Source organism: Brachyistius frenatus, unplaced genomic scaffold (genome assembly GCF_029030835.1).
Source record: "Brachyistius frenatus isolate BFR_SWC_R1_liver_20210118 unplaced genomic scaffold, ASM2903083v1 Contig_77, whole genome shotgun sequence".
NCBI classification, from domain to species: Eukaryota; Metazoa; Chordata; class Actinopteri; family Embiotocidae; genus Brachyistius; species Brachyistius frenatus.
The window spans coordinates 1,261,337-1,282,524 of NW_027210676.1; the positions used below are offsets into that span (position 1 = coordinate 1,261,337).

Consider the following 21,188-nt stretch of genomic DNA (forward strand, 5'->3'; position numbering starts at 1 on the left):
AAATACAAAATTGTAACAGGAGCAGTGCAGCACTCAGTGGCAGTTTGGAGTAGTAGCCAAAAAAACTGCAGGTCACACAATGTGCTCTGGGCCTCTGAGCCTTTCTGTAGAACAGAAGTGGTTGGAAGACAATGAATTTAATGTACTGAGAAAAACAAATAGCAAGTCATTATCGCCATTTCATGTCACTTTTCTCAGCCAGCTCAGCCAGAGAAAGACGCAAAATTTGTCCAAAATATCAGCTTTTACAATGCGTTCATGATCTAATTAACGAGCAAGCTTCATAACTAGCTTTGTTAAAATTCCTCAGAGTAATGGGGAGGTTTGGTTATAGTATCTTTATACTGAGTCTATCAGCACATGACTCACAAGGCTATTAGTATACTATACTTTTTTTCACGTTTTTTTCTAACCATCTTTTCTGAAATAGTATTTTCTCCTATGCCTTTTTAAAATGCAAGTTGTTAAGATATATCAAAGAAAATAATTAGGATACATGACCTGAGACAGTCAAGGGTTTTTTCTTCAAATGCAGAAGTGCATTTTAACCGTATATTAATTTAAAGCCTCTATTATGCCAAGAGGAAATCCACAGTGTAGTCAGCTGTGACATAAAGCTGCAGTACAAGAGAAATAAAAGGGTGTTCAGTTGGAAATTGAGGTGTATTTTTTTAAATTTGAGACTACATTTCAGGTTGTGAGCTTTTGATTTACAATTCAGTGGCAGTTTATGTTACATAATGTCTCTGAGCAGTCAGTAACATGAAAGATGTGGTTGAAATCTTTTTGGCCCCAACATTTGTACACGCGAAGTATTTAACCTGTGTCAGGACATATTTCCATTCCCTTTACTTTGGCCGTTGCGAGTGTGCCTGAAGTCGGTTAAAAAAAAAAACTATTTTGTTTGATCTGAATACAGCCCTGTAAGTGGATATGTGCTGGATCCAAAACCTACAACCAGAGACTAAAGGCAAATATCTCACAGTGTCTTGTACTTTGGTTGTACTTTGTACTCTGATTCAGACAGAAACTCCATCACAAGGGCCCTTCAGGCTATTGGTAGTCAATAGGACTCTGTGCTGCATGTGATGTCATGCTGCAGGCCTAATTCTTGGCTTTGATAACGTATTCTGTTACTTAGTTAGAATTTATCAGTTTCAATTTTTGTCATGTGAAGAGCAAAATCCCCTTTTTCTCCTTGTAGTCATTGCTTTTCATCCACAGTGTGACAAAGATAATGTGGGTCCATTGTATGGTAGAAATAACTCATAAAATCAAGATTCCAAAGTCACATTTATTTTTGTTTTACCTGTGAAATATCAGGTCTTTTTTTGCCCTGTTTTAGGACACAAGAACAAAAGGTTGTGAGACTGAAAACATGTTACACAGACACATACAATATTCAGTGCTTTGACATCTGAGTTTTGATGCAGGTCTGCTGAACATGTGACACCTGTGGTCCATTAATGTCAGACTTCTCTCACAATTTGATCTCTTTTTCATTCCTGTTTACAAGACAAGTTAAGACAGGTTGCATGATGCAGATTGTCTCACATTGGCTGTGAATGGAGGTATGACCTATGTCATTGTGTTCGTTGGAAAGAAATCTATAGTTGCCTTTAAGTTTCTGATTCAGGTCAACAGAAAAAAAAAGAAGATTTTTTGGGATATCTTGAGACTTCTTTTAATTTTACTGTAATTGCCAGTTTCCTTGAAGTGATATAACTGAGTGGTAAGCAGCGGTGGGAAGTAACCATGTACATTTAATTAAGTAATGTACTTAACAATAATTCTGAAGTCAAATTGTACTTTCTACTCCGCTACGTTTATTTGACAGCCTTAATTACTTTTCAGATGAACATTTCACACAATAGATAATAAAACAAGCTTTTAAAATGCAACACATTGTTAAGATAAAATCAGTGGTTTCCAATGTTTGTCTCCTGACATTTTACAAAAAACAGTCACATTTCCAATGTTTATGAGTTGTTAACAGCTCCACCAAACTTCTCACATGGTTTCATTTCAATAAATATTCAAATGGTCCAATTTTGAAGAAGTTCAAAAACTGAAAACAAATCAGAACTTACTTTTTCTTCTTTCCTCTCCCAGTAATGATCTGACGACCCCTATCTGCTCTCCCTGTGTATAAAACTGGATATAAAGTAATTCAAACTAGCTCCATCTGCAGCAGATACAACCGAAACATTCTGCTCACACACTGATGCTTCAGTATTAATAATCAAAAATTTCATATATAGTAAATGTGTCAGGCAGAGTGACTAAACCAGTGCTTTTACTTTAAAACTTTAATTTTATTCTAATACTTAAGTAATATTTTTCATGCAGGATTTTACTTGTAATAGGGCTCTTTAACACTGCTATATTGGTACTTTTACTTAAGTACAGGATCTGAATACTCTTTCCACCATTGCGGATATGTACTTTTACCTCATAGGCATCATGTTTATCATTTGTCAAGTGATTTGCAAAAGATTAACATTTCATAGATTTTTCCCCAAGGCGTTTGAACAGGACTTCTGTGTTGTGCTGTAAATTTAAATGTATTTTTACAGTCATGTCATGGATAATTCTCAGAAATGTGAAATACAGTCGAGCGCTTACTTACGTAGCTACTTTGATTTTTATCTGAAAGTTTTTATTCTCTGTTTCACACAGGATCAAAGATATTTAGACACCTGTTCTTTAGTTCTGGTCTAAAAACGAAGAGCCCCTATGATTTGTTTCATGACATGAAACAAAAGCTGTGATGCTTTTCTTCTATCAAGGCAACAACAGACTTGTCATTTTAACCCCTATCGGATCATGTAGCTGGATCTGTACTCTGTGCATGGCCTTTGTTGTACAGTTAATGCACAGATAAGCATTGTAGAAGTTTGTCAGCATGACTGCCACTTCAGTGATTGATGTGGTACTGTATTATCAAAGCTTTGCCTGTAACGCAGACTTTACCCCTCTCACTTTGGTAGTAATCAAGTTGAACATCAGATGAGAAAACAAATTGGGCTGACCAGGTGCAGCAGTCCGTGGTTTAGGCTACATGGTGTTCCCATTTCTGATTGATATTAGAAATACTGGATGCTGTGTAATTTGTTCAAGTTTTTGTGGTGGATCTGCGCTTATTTTAGGGAAATAATAGACAGCATCAGGAAAATTGTAGTTGAGATACTGAGTCAGAATGGACCACATGTGCTGTATTTTTTTTTGTTTGTTTTAAAATCGATTTTTATCAATTTTTAAATATTCAAATCCTGGTACTTTACCACCACCTTTCAATCAGTAAAAGAGCATGACCAATTTGGAGGGATAGTGTATTAAATGCAGGTTGTTTGATTCACACTCGTTGCCAGTAAGCATTTAACATGTGTCATTGTTTTAGTCAAAAATTTAAATCTAAATGAGCTCCCCATTCGCCTCGCCCAAAATCAAGCCCTTATATTGAAATTATGAAATAAACACTAACTTTGTGAAACCTGTATTGCTCAGTTTTGCAGTTTCTGGATTATGTGAAAGACATTGAGATTCAGTTTAACTGTAATTTACAGCACTGCAGTTTGTGGTAATACGTTGTAGAAGATATTCAGAAATAGTTTTACCTTTCTAATAGGCTTGTAGATATATGAGTGTATGTGCATGGATGGATGTGTTATTGTGCTATACTGCTGCGCCGTCATTGGACCTGTAGGGCTGAGTGAGTGTGTGCAGCTAAAAGTTAAAAATAAATAAATAAGAGCAAATCCTGTAAAATCATATCTGAAGGCTCCTTCAGACAGTGTTCAGAAGTACTCATTGCAGTCCTGTGATGTTAACATGTATCTTTTCAAAGGATACATCACAGAGTGATTTTTAGCAATCACTGGAGGTAAAATGCACAGGAGGTGCTAAATCACAAGGGTCCTCTATGACAGATGGTCAGAAACTAGACTGACCAGGCTAGATCACAGCATGCACCAGCTCAGGGCTTCCTTTGTCTCCGTGTCAAATACTTTAACATGAATCTGATGAGTCATTTTCAATCTCCAAAGCACTGGGGCTATTTCTAGCTGCGTATGTCGCTGTTGTATTTTTACATGGTTGCACCCAAAAAAAATCATGCAGGCCTGACAGGAGGACTTGCATGTGATGTTAACACTGCATTTAGATGAAAAAAAAAAAAAAAATATGAGCATCTTCGCTTGTTGTGTGGATTAGTGATGAAACAACTAGTCGGTCAAAAGAAAAATCATCAGCAAGTGTTTTGATAATTTCAAGATGAATAGTCAATTCATTTCGATAGTGAGAGGTTAAGTTTTTGTTTTGGATTGTTGCCCAGATTAAAATAGTGAAGTCACCTTTGGCATCAGGAAATTGGGCAAGATATTTTCCACTCTTTTCAGACATTTTCATTCATATTTGCATCTGTTAGAGCATTAAACATTCAGTATTGGAAAAGCTACATAAGCAGTTTTTAAAAACAACAACTATTTATTGATTTATTTACGTATTTACTCTTATGTATGTCAAACACTTAGACCTGAAGCTAGCCCAGTGCTCATCAATCTCTTTTCTCCCAGCGGAAAGGTTGTTATTGATAATGTATCTCTCTGTGGTCGTACTGGACGCTAAGGAGCTTGGTTTTCCTCTCTGTAACCTCCTAACTCTCCAAGACTTTAAGCAACCCCATTTGTCGCAAATGTTTGCCTGTGAGTGAGTGCATCTATTTTAAAAACTACTGAGAGGTCAGACTCGTGCCATGGAGTGCTTTTTGCAGCTCACTCTCAGCATAAATGCCAAGGGAAAGGAACAGCGGCTTCCCAGTCTGGTTTCTTTTTTGTTAGCATCGTTTACAACAGATCTGACATGGTTTTTGTTTAATCCATGATTCAGGTATATCTTATTTCTGCAGATTAAGCCACTATAGATCCTTATCCCTATTTTAGACCTGAGTGTGCAGGGCTGATTGTCATGGCTGTGTTGATGCCACTATAGATTATGCAACATTCAGTTGATAGATATTCTCAAACGAAGACATTTGAATAATGTAGGGACTAATTTTATATAACTCAGAGGAGGCAGACTCTGTCCGGTCTTAGTGATGATCCTGTAAAGACAATATTCTGTATATGATGCACTTTATTTACTATAAGAATAAAGCTAGCTTGTTTGTTTACCTGCTTTACTGGTACTCGTTTGTTAAGATAACATTGTAATTCCCCCTTTTACTGATCTGAAGCAAAGGCAGCTTTAAAATGCAATGAGCATTTCCCTGTTCAAATCCTTACTATCCTCCGTTTAAGTGAAGCAAAACAGAAAAAAATGCATTGACATATATAGTCTTTAAAGGTTTCCAAATATCTGTCCACGTAATCACATTCTTGCCTTTATATTAGTACAGTTATCAGTTCTAAAATCACTTTTGGCAGTTCTGTTTGTTGCTGTATACAAATTGATTGTGGAGTTGACCACAACCAGCTGCAGATCATTGGATTAACCACCATTGATTTTCTATCAAGCACATTGTTTATGCAGTGCACGCGACTGCCCAGCCGGTATCATGTGCCAAAAAGATTTGTCCGCTCTGCTACAGATTCAATTCTGATCATCACACGCACCAACCAATAAAATTCCCTGCAGCTGGTTGTGTGATTGTTTATAAATTGGAATGGGTGGAGTAATGTTTAGCACCAGCCTGCACAAACCCAATCATCTGCTTTTCAGGGCCGTAACAAACCTAGCTGAGCTCAGAGGACTAGTGCTTGTGGCTTTTAAGAGCCTAATATATCTCCATTATATTCTAACATTTCCTTTTAATTAGTAAGATTCAAAGCTCTTGCACTCCATAATATCTTATAGACAGCAAAAAAGAAAAATCCTGCACTATTAAATTCAGTTTGAGTTATTCCTTGGGTTGGTTTGAGGACCAAAAAGTTGTAAATAAAATGACTCCAAGTGACATTATGTGGGATACTTTGGTTCTTACTTTCATATGATTAAAGTATTAACTCTAACGAGAAATCAGAACGTACAAATAAATACAAATAAAATAAGTTAGGTGATAGTTACAGTATAATACAGTTTACCTAGATTTTTTTGTTTACTGTAATGTAGCATGAAAATTTGATACCATTTTCTTCCTTGAATACCTTCTGTCTATTAGGCATTCAAGCTAATCTAGAAGCTGTGAGGGAGCTCAAGTATACTGTAGTTGACAAGAGTTAATTAGGAAACTGTTTTTGCTGGTTTATGATCTGTCAGAACTATGTTGTAAAATCAGTGGTTATACCTGATCCAAATGACCACACTCGAAGGCTGAGTTAAAAGCTGGTCGTCAGAGAAAGAGGAGGGCCACATGGTGTCACTGAAAAATATGGTAATGGTGCATATTCAGATGGAGTAAAAGTTAGATGGGGCATAAAGCTGATCAAAGGTGGCTCCATAAATCGATGGCCAGGATTCAAAACCAATGAAAAAGAAGTAAATTTGTATCAGGGTTGAAACAGTGAAATGCTCAAGTATGTGTTTTAGACAATAAAGTTAAATTAAGACGAGTAAAATTACTTCATAAAGTTGTGCCCTGCTGCGTCAATGTGACAGTTTGACCCTGACCACGTTGAATATGTGTAAAGAAATGAGGAGTATCAGGATCACTGACTGATCTGAATTTAGGTTGTAAAGATCCATGTGACTTGGCAGCTGTTATGGTTAAAACAGTGTTTTTACCTCTTTTATGTCACTGACCAGAGGATTGATTCCTCGTGTCCTGTCATCTGGAGCTCATGGCCACTCATACTTATGGGGATTTAAACGGTTGTTGTGCTTCCACGTCGGCCATGGTGCTGCCTGAGAATTTGAGTAGTTGTCACATATCTTTGCACCCTTTGAGGGATTGCCACGCGACCCAGCGGCAGGCAAACCTCCTCTGATCTGATCTGTTTCTGGGCTGAGCTAAGTTTAGAGGCCTGCAGAGAAGGGAGACCTGAGAGGATTTCTGGGCGAGGCACAGAAATGGAGGCCTCAACTGCTGCTCTAGCTCTGCCCTGCATGCTATAGTCAGTGTATTATTAGGCCTGGCATGCACTAAAGTTTGCACACATTGCATAATCAATCTTAGCATCTTTTTTAGCTCATAAATTAATGACATCGTTTCTAAATCTGTTACCATCTAGAGTAATTGGAGTCTATGTGGTCTTCAATATGGAGGAAACAGACAGTAAAAACCAAATATTCAATTCAGAAAACTAGACGGCAGGTTTGAAAATACAGCAAATAAATTCAAGTACATTTTTTTCCAGAATGTTGCCTTTGCTAAATGCTATACTGATAACATGTCTTTGTGGGCTGGAAAGGACATTGAACCCACAAATAAATATTGTAATGAACATTAAACAGTTATGTTGTCTAGCAAACCTTTCAAATCAAAACATGTGAGGACATAAAGACATGATTCACACTGACAATAACATTTTTATTTCTGCGCGGTGTGTTGCTGAATACTCTTCACTCAGTCACATTGCTTTAATGCAACAAATGGGATTTTTAGACATGCTAAGGCGGAGAAAAATTTCACATTGCATCACTCTTAGTGTTTGTTTACTTACTCTAAGTTAAAGTGGCAGTCTTTACATAGTCTTTACTTGGCTCATTCCATCGTTGGTACAAAAGACATGTTTAAACTTTTTCCAACAGGTGTCGATACACAGACAGAAGATTAACTGGATCAAAATAAAATCATTGTTATAACAACATGCAACAAAGATCAAATCTGTTTTGCTTAGTAAGAACATATTGAGCCAGTTTGTGAAAATAAATTGACACAGACAAAATATGGAAAATCCATGTTGATCATTATTCATTTGTGAATCTTCTCAATTGTTATTTTTATGCATCTATTTAGGTATACAGTTAGTGTGTTTGTGTATATAATTTTCTTTTATACCAATAAGCTGCTTTATTTATAAGCACATATTTTTAACCTTCATGTGGGAAATGCTTTATTCTAACTTCTGTTGACACAACAGCAAAAATATGCAACTCAACAATTCAGCTCCCACCTGAGCTACCTAATGTGACTGAAGTATGTACTTATGCCTGCACCATTGTTAACATGTGCCATGTGCTAAATATTTCATGAAATGACTCAGGTTAGACTGATGCTGTAGCCACTCAAAAGCTTATTGAAGTCCTCCACACAGCATCTGCTGATAGTACCTCCAGAAGCCGGAGTGCTTGCTTCAACTCGTTTCATTAAAATATATCACCAGGGTTTCACATTTATATATAGATTAGAGCAGGGGTGTCAAACTCATTTTAGTTAAGGGGCCACATACTGCCCACTTTGATCTCAAGTGGGCCAGACCAGTAAAATCATAGCATGATAACGCATACATAACGACAATATTTCTCTATGTTTAAATCATTGGTGAAGGTTTTTGGATGATAAACCCTATTTTAAGGTCTTTCTACAATAAACTAGAAACATAAAGACCAAAAACTCAGACATCAGCCCACTGTTTATCCGCCTGGGCTCTCCTCTGCAGATTCCCTCGCTTTCAAACGCATCACAAAGCGAGCAGCGAGCGCTGCTGCCTGTGGCAACGAGCGCTTCTGCCTCCGGAGCAGACTTCGCATTTACGCAGTTTTTGAAGCAATTACTGGATCGATTAAAAACAATTACAAAACGTTTGTACTCATAAACTTCCATATTCTCATAGAAATGCAATCTATGTCTTTCCCACCACTGCTAGATCTAACAAAATCCAGCCGAAGAGCAAAAATAGTGGCCAGCTCTCATCCAAAGCATCTGTCCCAGTGGACACAGTCCATCTTGGCCTACCCAGACTTTAATTTGCCCTTTATCCTTCACACCGATGCCTCAAATGAGGGTCTGGGGGTAATGCTCTATCAACAACAAACAAACTCTGTGTTATCGCTCACAGTTCAAGAACACTCATGCCTGCTGAGGAAAAACTATCATCTGCATTCTGGCAAGCTCAAGTTCCTTACATAAACCTGGACAATCTAAATCAATTTAGAGATCACTTCCTCTATTATGCACACACCTTCACCGTATACACAGATAATAATCCCCTTACTTATGTATTGAGCACGGCCAAGTTGAACGCAGTTGGACGTCGGTGGGTGGGCGAGTTAGCTGACTTCCATTTCACCATTAAATATCGTCCAGGTAAGTCAAATGCAGACGCCGACACCCTGTCACGTTATCCAGTGCAACTTCACGACCACCTGAAATGGTACACTGAAACAATGCCCCACATGTAGTCTCGGCCATATGGCAAGGTGACAAAGCTCAGAGAGACGGCAACGTGCCATGGGCGACTGCGTTGCAGCTATGTCCTGGTGCAGATAAAACCGTTCATGAGGGAAGTCTGGTTATCACTACAGAAAGTGTTTGAGCTGCTCAGAAGGAAGATGCTCCGATCTGTGATGTGATAAACCTAAAAGGAGGAGGATGGAATCCAAACGATAAAGACAAGGGACAAATGGAACAAGACATGCAGACTAGTAGAGGCCTGGCGCCGGTTATAGTTGCTGCTCATAAAGTGAGTAGCTACCTCTCATTACATTCATTTTCTGTCTGCACTGTCAAACATACTGAATTATAGTCATTAGTCTGTAAAAAAATTTTTTGTCTGTATGTGCCTTTTTCTTTTTCTTTTTTTTTTTATGTTGTTTTCTTATTTTGGAATCAAATTTGTTATTTTAAATTTGGTAGCCATTACTGAATCCCTGATAGTATTGCGTGATGATAACAATGTATATCTAAAGTGCCTAAAACATCTACATAAATGAGCCAAAACAGTAGTACTCCCTCTGCCTAATATGTTGCTAATAATAATATCAGTACGAATACGCTGATGGTCTTATTCGTGCTGACAGATAGACGGATTAATAGATAGATGGATATTTATTCTTAGACATCTTCTGCTCTACCTCCCTAAAGGTTTCGTCAGATCAACCTATCGATGCTTATTGTAATATGCCTGCTTTGTCAGCCTATAGTGTGATGACAAGAAAAGTGTTTCTTGGGGGGACGAGAGTAGGTCATGAATGGAGAGGCGAACATAATCGCAGTGTTGCCGAGGTAACGTAGAACATGATATTGCAGTGAGAGTCAGTATACAACGTGACTGGTTAGGCAGTGCTGTAACACAAGAGCCCAAAGTACTTACCTGAAGTCTCTTAGATCAGCAGCCAAGTGGATGGAGTGGATTCATATCCATAGCATTTCATTAATATCAGGTGTTTGAAGGAGCAGCGTCATACCGTGGCTATTTTTGGTTCAGAATCCATTTATGGCTTGAAATTCATGCATGTGGAGGAGGAAACAGGAAACCTTCCACATGTTGATTGGCATGTGTTTTTTTCCTTATACATTTTTGTATTGTGGTAATACAAAAAAAGCCATATTTCTTGTTTTACACTTGCATTCTCGGAAATATTACACCTGTTTAAAGTAGGTCTCCTCACTGTAGCACACCATGTTAGGAGATGAGAACACCAGTGACATCTGTCACTCTACCTCAAGCCCCGTTGTAGGTTACCAAAACATACATGTTAATAGTTTACTGTCTCTAGTTAGCCTTACTTAAACACATGATCAAATACCACACGGTTCCATGATTTGACAAGGAATGTCCCACATGGTACCAGAGCTTTATCTGAGCAGCTGTACTGGAGCCCCTGAGACTCTGAAGGTGCCAAGGGCGGGTCTCCGTTATCTTCCAGCTGTAAGCACTTTATGGTGGGGATTAAGATCACTATTCTAAGACACAGTAATAAGATGCAACTGCCACTCTTCATCTTTTTACTGATGGCAGCATCTGCACTGACTACCCGGAACGCTGAACTTGATATCCCTTTGTAAAACTTTCAGTGCAAATTGCGTGACTGTTGTAAGCTGGGACATGTAGTGATGTGCACATGGACGTGCTCAGAGATGACAAGATATACAAGAGGTTTACATAAGAAATGGTGGTTTATTCACGAGGGGCCACTGAGTAAAACCTGTTTAAACAAATGTTTAAGTTTGGCCTTTGTATATGCAGTGTGACTTACAGTAGGGTGTGTGTTTGTGTCATTTGACAAACGCCAGAGTCCAATGATGACTGAAATCACCTGTTAAAACACATGATTTATTGCCGGCTTTTAGTAGAAAAATCCATTAGAGTCTGAGGCTAACAACAATGTTAAACAAGTTGTTCTACTAAATGATTTGTTTGTTGTTTTATCTGTTGTTTGGCTTAATTTTACAACTGGCACAGACCACTAGTTATTGTAAAAAACACAGTTATTATATTAACGATAAAATTTAATTGTATCTTGTGATAGATTTTAGAAAAGTTTGGCCATAAAATGATACCCATGTTATATTAGAGCATTAATTGCTATCTTAAATTTGGTTGTCTTGATGCCCAATCTCAGAAAGAAAGTGGTTTATGTCTGGTATGAATAGGCATTAAACATCTCATCTCTTAAGCTTCTCTCCACAACTCTACCAATCACAGGCTGTTTTGTATCTGTGTCTTCAAGGAGCATTGATATCAATCCTAAGGGCGGACATGATCTTGAGTTTAGGATGTCAAACTTATGGAGGTCCAAATGTCTCATCTTAACAGCCGAGTGCCTGAATACGGGCTGTGGACATTTCTTTGTGGACTGAGCATTTGGACATTCTCACAGTATTTATATAGCACCTAGACATTCATTTCAGTAAAACAAAAAGAAACGTGAATCTGTATTTGTTTAATACGGGACCTTAGAATTAACCATTTCACTCGTGATTGCTTTGCGTTTTTTTGTATAGTAACATCTATGTGTTGACTGACATTACACTAATAGGGATGTCAATTCTTGATACTCTACTGCATGTGATGTGGTAAAATGAGATTGTGTTTCATGTCGGTTGATTTCTCCTGCTACTGTTCAGTGACTACAGAGTGGATCAGCCAGTCACCTTTGACCTTTTGTTTTAATTTTGGAAGCAGTCTCTAGGGCTTGTAGGGGTGAGGGGAGGGGTGTGAGGATGCTACTGCAAAGTGAGATCAATCAACACCATGTTGTATCACAGTTGACCATCTCTTCCTGCATGTGTGAAATTTGAATAATTCATTGACAGTTGATACTCCAGGGGATATTCTCTTAAATTGGATTATGAAGACAGATTGCTTCTGTGCTTGGGGTTGTATATGCCACATTATACATATTTTTATACTTATAAATGGTAAACCAAAAACATATTTTTGTTAATTTTTTGTATTACTCTTCATAAAGACGACCCTTGCAAACTCAGTTTTCATTTTTTTAATTTCAGTGTTACTGTTCCACTTAAAAGATAATTTTCCCTCAGCACTTGCATTGTTACTAGAAGCTGCAGAATGAATACATAAATTATAAATATATCCAAAATACACTCAATGGAGCCACCAAGAAGACTTTTTAGACACAATGAGGAAGCTGTAAACATTGAAGTATTACCATACTTTGGGTTTTTATGTGATGCTCATAATGGATTTGTCCAAATTTCCCATTGTGTTATTGTGCAGATCATTTATCATTTTTGATTTGAAACCACGAAACAAGGCCTTTGTATTCCTGTAGAACAGGATGGCCTCATGTCAAGGTCATTCCCATGTTGCTCAGTACTGTCATTGTTTTTTTCCCCTTTTGCAAAGAAGTGCTTGAACCTGTTTGCAACTGGGAAACAGAACAGCTCCTTGAAAAAGAGGCTTATCACAGGGAAAGTTGAATGATAGTCTGTGTGCCGCACCAATAATATTTCAAGGCTGTCCCCTGCGGTCATGAGGGGTTCAGTCGATTTGTGTTAGCAAAGGTCAGGTCCATATGGAGTGCTGTTTACATTCTGGTTTACCCTCCTTCCTCAGACATCATCCGCTGAATAGTGTCTCACACACTGGAAATCACACAGCTTTGTCCGAGTACACTCTGCATTCCAGCAAACCTACAATACTCGGCATGTGAGGAATGTTGGATGCTCCGTTTTTAAAATGAGAGACAGACAAAGGAACAGTTGGATTGATTTTTCTGCTTGTACTGTCACACTTATTAAGGCCTCACACACACTGCTCCTTTATTTTCCTCTTCTGTCTGGGTGTATTGTAACCAAGACGATAATATTACTGTTTTTGTGAAGGTCACATCTGCAAGTTATAATAGTGGATCTCTATTCTGAGTTTTGCTGGATTGTGATGAAGTAAAACAACACGTTGTTTTATTCAGGCCAAATTATTTAGTTTTCATCGCTCACAGTGCTCATACACTATGTATGATGTCCCTCCCAACAACTTTTCCATAGTTTTTTTTTGTACAGAGAACATGAGCGCAGATTGCAGACGCCAGATGTGAGCTGTGCATGTGCATGAACGTTATAAGAGCCAGGCTTCACTCTTCAACTGGCCATCAGGCCTCAAATTAAAGGTGTCTGTGCTCTGTCATTGCTGCCCTTCGGGACAAGCTGTGTCATCTTTACTGCAGAGTAAACTGTCAACCTTCATTTGAACTTGACTGCCAAACAACTGTCCCCCAAACTAGCATAACTCTTCAGTTTGTTTTCCACATGTTATGAAGTACCTCAGTGAGGGCTAAATACCGAACTAAGCCCTGATGGAACAGCTTTGGTAATTACTACTATAGAAAAACGCCTGATCATACTGTACAAAATCTCCATCTCGATACCTCGACTGAATTTACACTGACAGGTTTTAGTTTTAAAATGCATAAGTTTTGCTTCATTTACATAGAAGTAAATCTCATCAGCATCATTAAGCCGCAGATTTTACTATGCGTGGCCTCTAATTGGGTGGCCTGCCCACAAATATGAAATCACAGTGGTAACTGAAGGCTTCTCTGTGTGCTGCACGCTACAGTAGCTAGAGTCTGCTGATAACATGTGATGCGTTTATGGAACTCAGGTATATTCGAGCGTCTAGCGATAACTTGCATGTGAGATATTGAGGGGACATATGTTAATTGTAGGCACAGAAAACAACTTGGGTTACACAATGAAAACTAAAGATTTGTCCTGTAATGTGTGATGTCATTTTCTTGTTCTTAAAATGGATTAGAAAAATGTGTTATCGAAAAAAGTTTTGTTCAGCTACTGGTATTGAACATTTTTAAGCATACCCAGCCCAAACTTAAGTGCTAATTAATAAAAGGAGAAGATATAAAAGATGTTCATTAAATGAGCCAGCTAGCTTCCACAATAACATTGGACTTAACTGCACTAAGCAATGACCGGAAATTTTGCTTACTGCACTGAAGTTCACAGGGGTAAAAAGATACTCAATGTTTGTTTTGAATTTGTTGATGATCCTATCTTTTTAAACTAAATTGGATCCTATCAAATATGTGCTGCTGATTATTGCTGTCCGAAGTAAAAAGGATATATGTAGATCTTTTTGCCACCAGTTTATTGTGACAGCTGTCACACTGTGTGTGAAAACACAGCTGCAGTACATTTACATACTGCATTAATGTGTGTCTGCTCTATTGACTGCTGTGCTGCTGAATACATAATACACTGTAGATGGAATTATCATTATTATAAGTGGTAATAGTAATAGTGACATGTTTTTTTTTTACAGCAATCACATTTATGCTCATATTTGAATCCTCTTTTCATTTCAAATAATATTTGGGTCTTGAGCTTGTTTCACCCCAACCACCTGGTAAGTTTGTTTTTCTACTGTTTGGTGATCAGCAGGTAGCGTACGGTGGGTTTATTAGTGCTTGTGTTGGAAATAGCTGCCTACAGGGATTGATGAGAGAGGCTCAGATTCAAACATCCTGGACATGTCAAACATAAAACCAAAACAGCGAGCCAAAAATCTCAAAGCTGCAGAGATGGGTGATAATTTTCCATGATTTTGGCAGCAACAGTGATCCTCACTGAATCACAAATTACAGTTATTTGAACACGTGCTAATTACAGCTGACACGAAGAGTCAATTAGATCAAGAGAAACTATTTTGAAGCTGATTCATTTTTTGGGTAGTTTTCGAAACAAAATTGCATTCAAACATTTTTTTTTCAGAACAATTTGTTGCCTTTTTCTTTGTTTTTATGCCTCCGGGCAATGAGACATTTTGTTTTCGAGTTGTCTGTCCGCTCCATTTGTCACGATATCTCAAAAACGCTTGAAGGGAATTTCTTCAAACTTGGCAAAAACATTCATTTGATCCCAAGGATGAACTGATTACATTTTGGGGGTCAAATTGAAAGGTCAAGGTAACTGTGAGCTCAAGTTGACACATTTACATTAACATGATATCTCAGGGAGGCCTGGATGGAATTTCTTCAAATGCTGCACGATCGTTTACTTGGTCTGAAGGATGAGCTGTTTAGAGTTTGGTGGTCAAAGTTCAAGGTCACTGTGACCTCACGTCCCCCTGATCTGTCTGTTTTGTGAGCATAATATCTCAAGAACGCCCTTGGGAAATTTGTTCTGACTTGGCAAAATCATTCATTTTGTACCAACAATGAACTGATAAGAATTTGCTGATCAAAGGTCAAAAGGCAAGGTCACTATCACCTCACATGTGACCCATGGTCTTGAACGCAATATTTCAGGAGTGCCTGAAGGGAATTTCTTTGTCACAGATGTTTCTTTGGGGGCGACAGCACAGTGGTGCAGTGGTTAGCAGTGTTGCCTCACAGCAAGAAGGTTCTGGGTTCCAACATCGGCCGGGGGTCTTTCTGTGTGGAGTTTGCATGTTCTCCCCGTGCCTGCGTGGGTTCTCTCTGGGTACTCAGGCTTATTCCCACCACCCAAAAGACACACATGGCAGGTTAATTGGTGGTTCTACAAATTTCCGTTAAGTAAATGAGAGCATGAGTGGTCTTTGTTTCTTAGTTGGCTCTGTGATACACTGGTGACCTTTTGCCCAAAGTGAACTGGGATAGGCTCCAGCGACCCCGTGACCTTTTTCAGGATAAAGCGGGTATAGATGATGGATGGATGTTTCCTTTGGCTCAGCAATGAAGTGTTCAGATTTTGGAGGTCAAAGCTCAAGGTCACTGTGACCTCACGTCCTTCCCATTCTTTTGAACGCGATAACTTAGGAACGCTTTGAGTGACCTTCGTTAAATTTGGTACAAATATTTGTTTGGACATAAGGGTGACATGTATAGATTTTGGTAGTCAAATGTCGAGGTCAATATGACCACACGTCTGCCATTATCTGCTTATACCAATCCTGTATATGCAATATCTCAGTAATGCCTTGACGAAATCTCTTCCAATGTATCACAAACAATTATTAGAAAATGTGATTATTAAAATGTGATGAGATTTTCGGGGTCAAAGGTCAATGTGAGTTCACATCCTTTTCCCATTGTAAATGAGATAATTCAGTCATGCCTGAAGGTAATCTCCTCAAATTTGTCACTAACATTCACATGGACTCAAGGATAAAGGTCAAGGTCACTGTAAGTAAAATATCTATATGGGTTTGGACAGATAGAGATGTAAACTACAACTTCAGAGGTTAGTTGAGGCATACAACTGCCAGGCAGTAATTCTAGTTTTCCGCTGTACAAGGTCCCATGCGAAAAAATATATACTTTTTTGTATTTTAAATATATTGACTTTTTCAAAAATATTTTGCAAATATAATGACAACAAATTGTACTATTGGAAAATATATAAAAAGTATACTATAATCATGCTTGCAACAATTTTCACAATACAACATTTTCTAGAAATATATTATGAGACAAGTATACTTTCAGTGAAAGTTTAGTGTAAATACCAAAGTGTATTGATTTGACCTTTGTTTTTAAATATATTTTCTGTATATTTTAAAATGTATCTTTTGGAGAGTGTTCCAATGCATGGCTACAATAATGCACAGCAAGCCCATTTAGAATTTTTTTAATTGTTAAAATGATCAAAATTGAATAAAGTGCACAAATAGCTGTACTTGTAATTGGGATGTAGCTCGTGTTTACTAAGTCCATGTTGCCAAACAGCTATCAACATACATCCTAGTAATTGGCATACAGTTTTATCACACATCTTAGACATCTTACATTTTTGCTGTGAAGCCGTGATGACTTTGATTTATAGACTGCTTAAAGCAATCGGTTGTATGTTTTGAATAGATCGATGCCAAGTCTCTGACTAATCAAGTGCAGCAGTTTTGTTGATCACTTCCAGCCAATCAGAGCTCGTTCGTTACAAGCTCATACCAGCTCGCCCCTGTTAACGCAGGTTTGCAGGTTAGGAAGACCTGATGTTGTTTCAATTTGCCATCTAATATTTATTTAATAAAACCCTAAAAGTGGAGAGTACATCGCTCATTCTTGGTAATTCTGACCAATTTAATCAAATGACATCCCAGCCTGACCTTGATGACGACGACAACTGGATTGAAATAAAATGTCCAACGAGAGAAGAACCAGAGATGAATGACTGAAGTCCTGTTATTTGACGGTGAGTTTTAAGTTGACCTATTATATCCATCTCGTATTGTTGTACAGCTAGCTACAAGCTAATTGCTTAATCCTCTGTACCAAGAGCTCGTCTCGATGAGGAATTTATTCATTCTTGGTAAAGACATGTCGGCAGAGTATCTGAATTAAACATATAGCTGCTCTCTTGTACGTCAGAGGACTGAACTTTGTGCACTTATGCAGACAGCGGTGGAAGAAGTATTCAGATGTTTTAGCCTAGTAAATGTAGCTATACAGTATTGTAAAAAATATTCCAATAGAAAAGTAAAAAAGTAAAAGTACATCAGCATTAGCAGAAACATGTAGTTCCATAAATATTCAAATAAAAGTCCTGGTTTGGTCCCTCTTCCTGATATTATATATGACATCAGCAGCCTCTTCCTGTTGTAGCTGCTGCAGATGGAGCTGGTTTAAACTACTTCATATCCAGTTTTCTATCCAGGGACAGCAGATACATGTGAGGGGTCATCAGATGATTACTGCGACTTAATTAGCGATTTAACTACTTTCTTAATTGTTTTTAAATGTCCTTTTCTTTGGCCTAATGTTTTGAAGCTTTTAATGGTTTTATGTGAAGCACTTTGAATTGCCTTGTTGTTGAAATATGCTATACAAATATACGTGCCTTGCCTTGTGAGAGGAAAGAAGAAAAAACAAGATTCTGAGACAGTTTCTGCAATTTTTCTCTTATGTTTGATTTTTACTGAGATACTGTTTATTTGAAACAATTATTGAAATGAAATTATGTGAGAAGTTTGAAGGGAAAAATCCCTGTTCATTGGAGCTGTTAACAACTCCTAGAGATCTGAAATGTGACCCTGACGACACACTTCTGTTTGTAAGACATCAGAAGACAAATAGGTTCAAAATCCCCCAGTTTATTCATCCAAAAAATAAATCTTAAAAGTAACTAATAACCAAAACTGTCAGCTAAATTTAGCAAATTTTATAATGATCATTGTCATTACACTTTATGTTACTCGAAACTGAAGGAAGGCTCTGTTTGTCACTGCTGCTGCTGCACCCCTACTTCCGTCATCCGTGGTCTAAGAAAGCTGAATGAAATGATTTAATATTGTTTTCTCTTGTACAAATTTATCCTGGCTTCAATAAAGCTTAGTGTGCTAATCTTTTATCTTTGTTCCTATATTCTACACATTTTTGGCAGGAAAAGCAAACCCAGATTAAGGAGGCTGCGGAGACCAGGTGTTACAAAACCGGAGGATTTGCCCGTCTCAAAAGAGAGCCCTCGACACCAGGTCTGAGGATGGATCGTGCTCATCATGTAAAACATACTCTTTTCTTGAGTAGTTATTTTGCAGATAATATCATTCTTGGCAGTGTATTTGCAATTTGAAATTCAATGAAATGTTTTTGATTACTATCTGGGAAGTGCATTCAGCATTTAGGATACTGGTGATACATTTATAATGTTGTAATGTGTAAGAGTACATAGTGTACAACGTAATATAGCATAGTAATAAGAAAGTGTGCTTTCTTAGTACTTGGTATAAGCCAAAAGTATAACTTTTGGTATATTTTTACCACAATTTCAATATATTAATATTTTAATGTTTACACATTTGTAACACACTCATAATATAATTAAAATGTACTTAACCTCAGTGGTTAGCGAAGGCATACCTCCGGGTGGTAATTCTAGTTTTTTCTATAATAGTGGAATACTGAATATTTTTTTGGTCTTGGACTGCTGGTCAGACAGAGGAAAGGTCAATTTTTAATTATTTTATAGATAAAATAAGCAAGGAAATAATCAGAGAACAATCAATAATAATAATTAAAAACAAATTTCATTTTCAACCCACTTTTAGAATTAAAATATATGAAGGTTGATGAATATGCCCCCCCATCCAAAAACAAAACAAAACAGTTAAAGAACCTGAATAAAATAATGACAGGAATCAGACTATCATTGTTTCCTCTGTTACCAGCGTATACTCACAGGGCGATGGGAAAAGTACAAATTAGATAGAGAAGCTTTGTGCTGTGCTCACAACAATTGCTTTCTGGCAAGGAAAACACTGGTTTTGTCTGCTGTCGGACTGAATATATAATGTTTTTACAGCATTGTGTGTCCTTTTGACAGCATGTATGTACAGCACTTGTGGGGCTTGTGTTTGTATTTGTTAGGAACTAGTGGGAACCAGATGTGCTCAACGCATCGGCATATTGATGCAGCCGTTTTCAGACAAATTTGTTGTGACAGCCAAGTTTAAATATAATCATTGTGAGCAGATGTCAAGTCCTGACAATTCTACCCATCCACTCACATCTGCCGCAAGGAATCTCAGACGACCTTTTTCAGAGGTTGAACATCTGCATGGTTTGTGAGCACACTGGTAAGCAAGCACTGGTCACGCAATTGAATTACTGCACAGAATAAGAAATTGTGTGGGCTTCCATGCACTAAACACACACGCACGCACGCACGCTCGCTCGCTCGCTCACTCACTCACTCACTCACTCACTCACTCACTCACTCACTCACTCACTCACTCACTCACTCACAGGCTTTGCCCCAAAGGGATGAACCACATTATAGTCTACATCATATTATATCCATTCTGACAACAAACCCCGGTAATGGTACCCAATTAAGAACACTTGATTTAGTTATTTTGTATGTCTGATTCTAACCACTGAGGGCATTTTACAATTACCAGATCATAAATATTAAATTTGGTCTTGTGCATGCGCCACTGAAAAGAGCCCAACAGTGACAGGGAGAGTGCTGCTATGAGGAGCACCTCCCTTCCTCTGTCCACTGAAGCAGCCTATGATGTAATGTTCCTGCTGCTGATAGAGCAACCCCCTCTCCTGCTTTTTTTTTTTTTTCCCCTCCCCTTCCGATTCGCTGCTGCTGCTGCTGCTGCTGCTGCTGCTCTCGCTGGTGGTGATAGTGGCGGTGGATGCATGCGCGCGGTGCCGGCTCAGCTGCATCCGTAGGCATCTCTCGGGATCCCTGCAGAGCTTATTTTCCTCTGTCACCACTTGAATGACAGCCGCTCCTACTGAGCTCTGCAAGACCTTGTCCTCTGCTGATAAAAGGTAATTCGTCTGGCTCATGACAAAAGAAATTCATTGGGAAAAGAGAGGACAGAGAGGAGGAGAGTGAGTGAAACAGGGAGTGATAGACAGAGGGTTGACTGAGTGGCCAGTTAGCTGCTGAGTAAATTGGTCTGGTCGCTGAAAGCTTCTTGTCGCCACGGTGCTGGATGCCATGGCAATTGCTCCCTCAGTGTGCGTGCATGTACTCTTGTATGGTGTTGGTTTCCATGGTAAAGATGAGACAGATCCCCGTGCTGGCTCAGAGGTACATTCAGCATGTGTCGTGAAATCTGCAATTACCTTTGGTATGAAATGATTTCTCATCTCTTGTGCATTATTTAGAGATTTGTATTCACTTCTATACTTAGAAAAGAACACAGCTCTGTTGTAACTTTTGCTAGATTTCCATCAGATAATATTTTATCTCACTTCCTTGGAACATATGGCTCACTTTGATTTGCCTGCTCTACAAAAACTGGGCGTGTACTATCGGAGTCATGAAGCCGAGATGAACGAAGCAGTGGGTGTTATCTGCATGCAGATTCTTGACCGCTTCAGAAATGAACTGCAATTTATGGCGTTTTATGGAGATGCTTAGTCAAACACTTTTCCTCCACTGTCATTAT

At 38.3% G+C, this 21,188-nt stretch overlaps 1 protein-coding gene across 1 annotated transcript in view; it reads left to right on the forward strand.

Annotated features, from left to right (window-relative positions):
- Positions 1–20,376: 20,376 nt before the first annotated feature.
- The window catches only part of sema4ba (sema domain, immunoglobulin domain (Ig), transmembrane domain (TM) and short cytoplasmic domain, (semaphorin) 4Ba), a 49,979-nt gene continuing 49,167 nt past the window's right edge, over positions 20,377–21,188 (forward strand). Inside the window, exon 1 of the mRNA XM_069708703.1 lies at positions 20,377–20,562. The gene's annotated coding sequence lies outside the window, so the exon portion shown is untranslated. The remainder of the gene's footprint in view (positions 20,563–21,188) is intronic.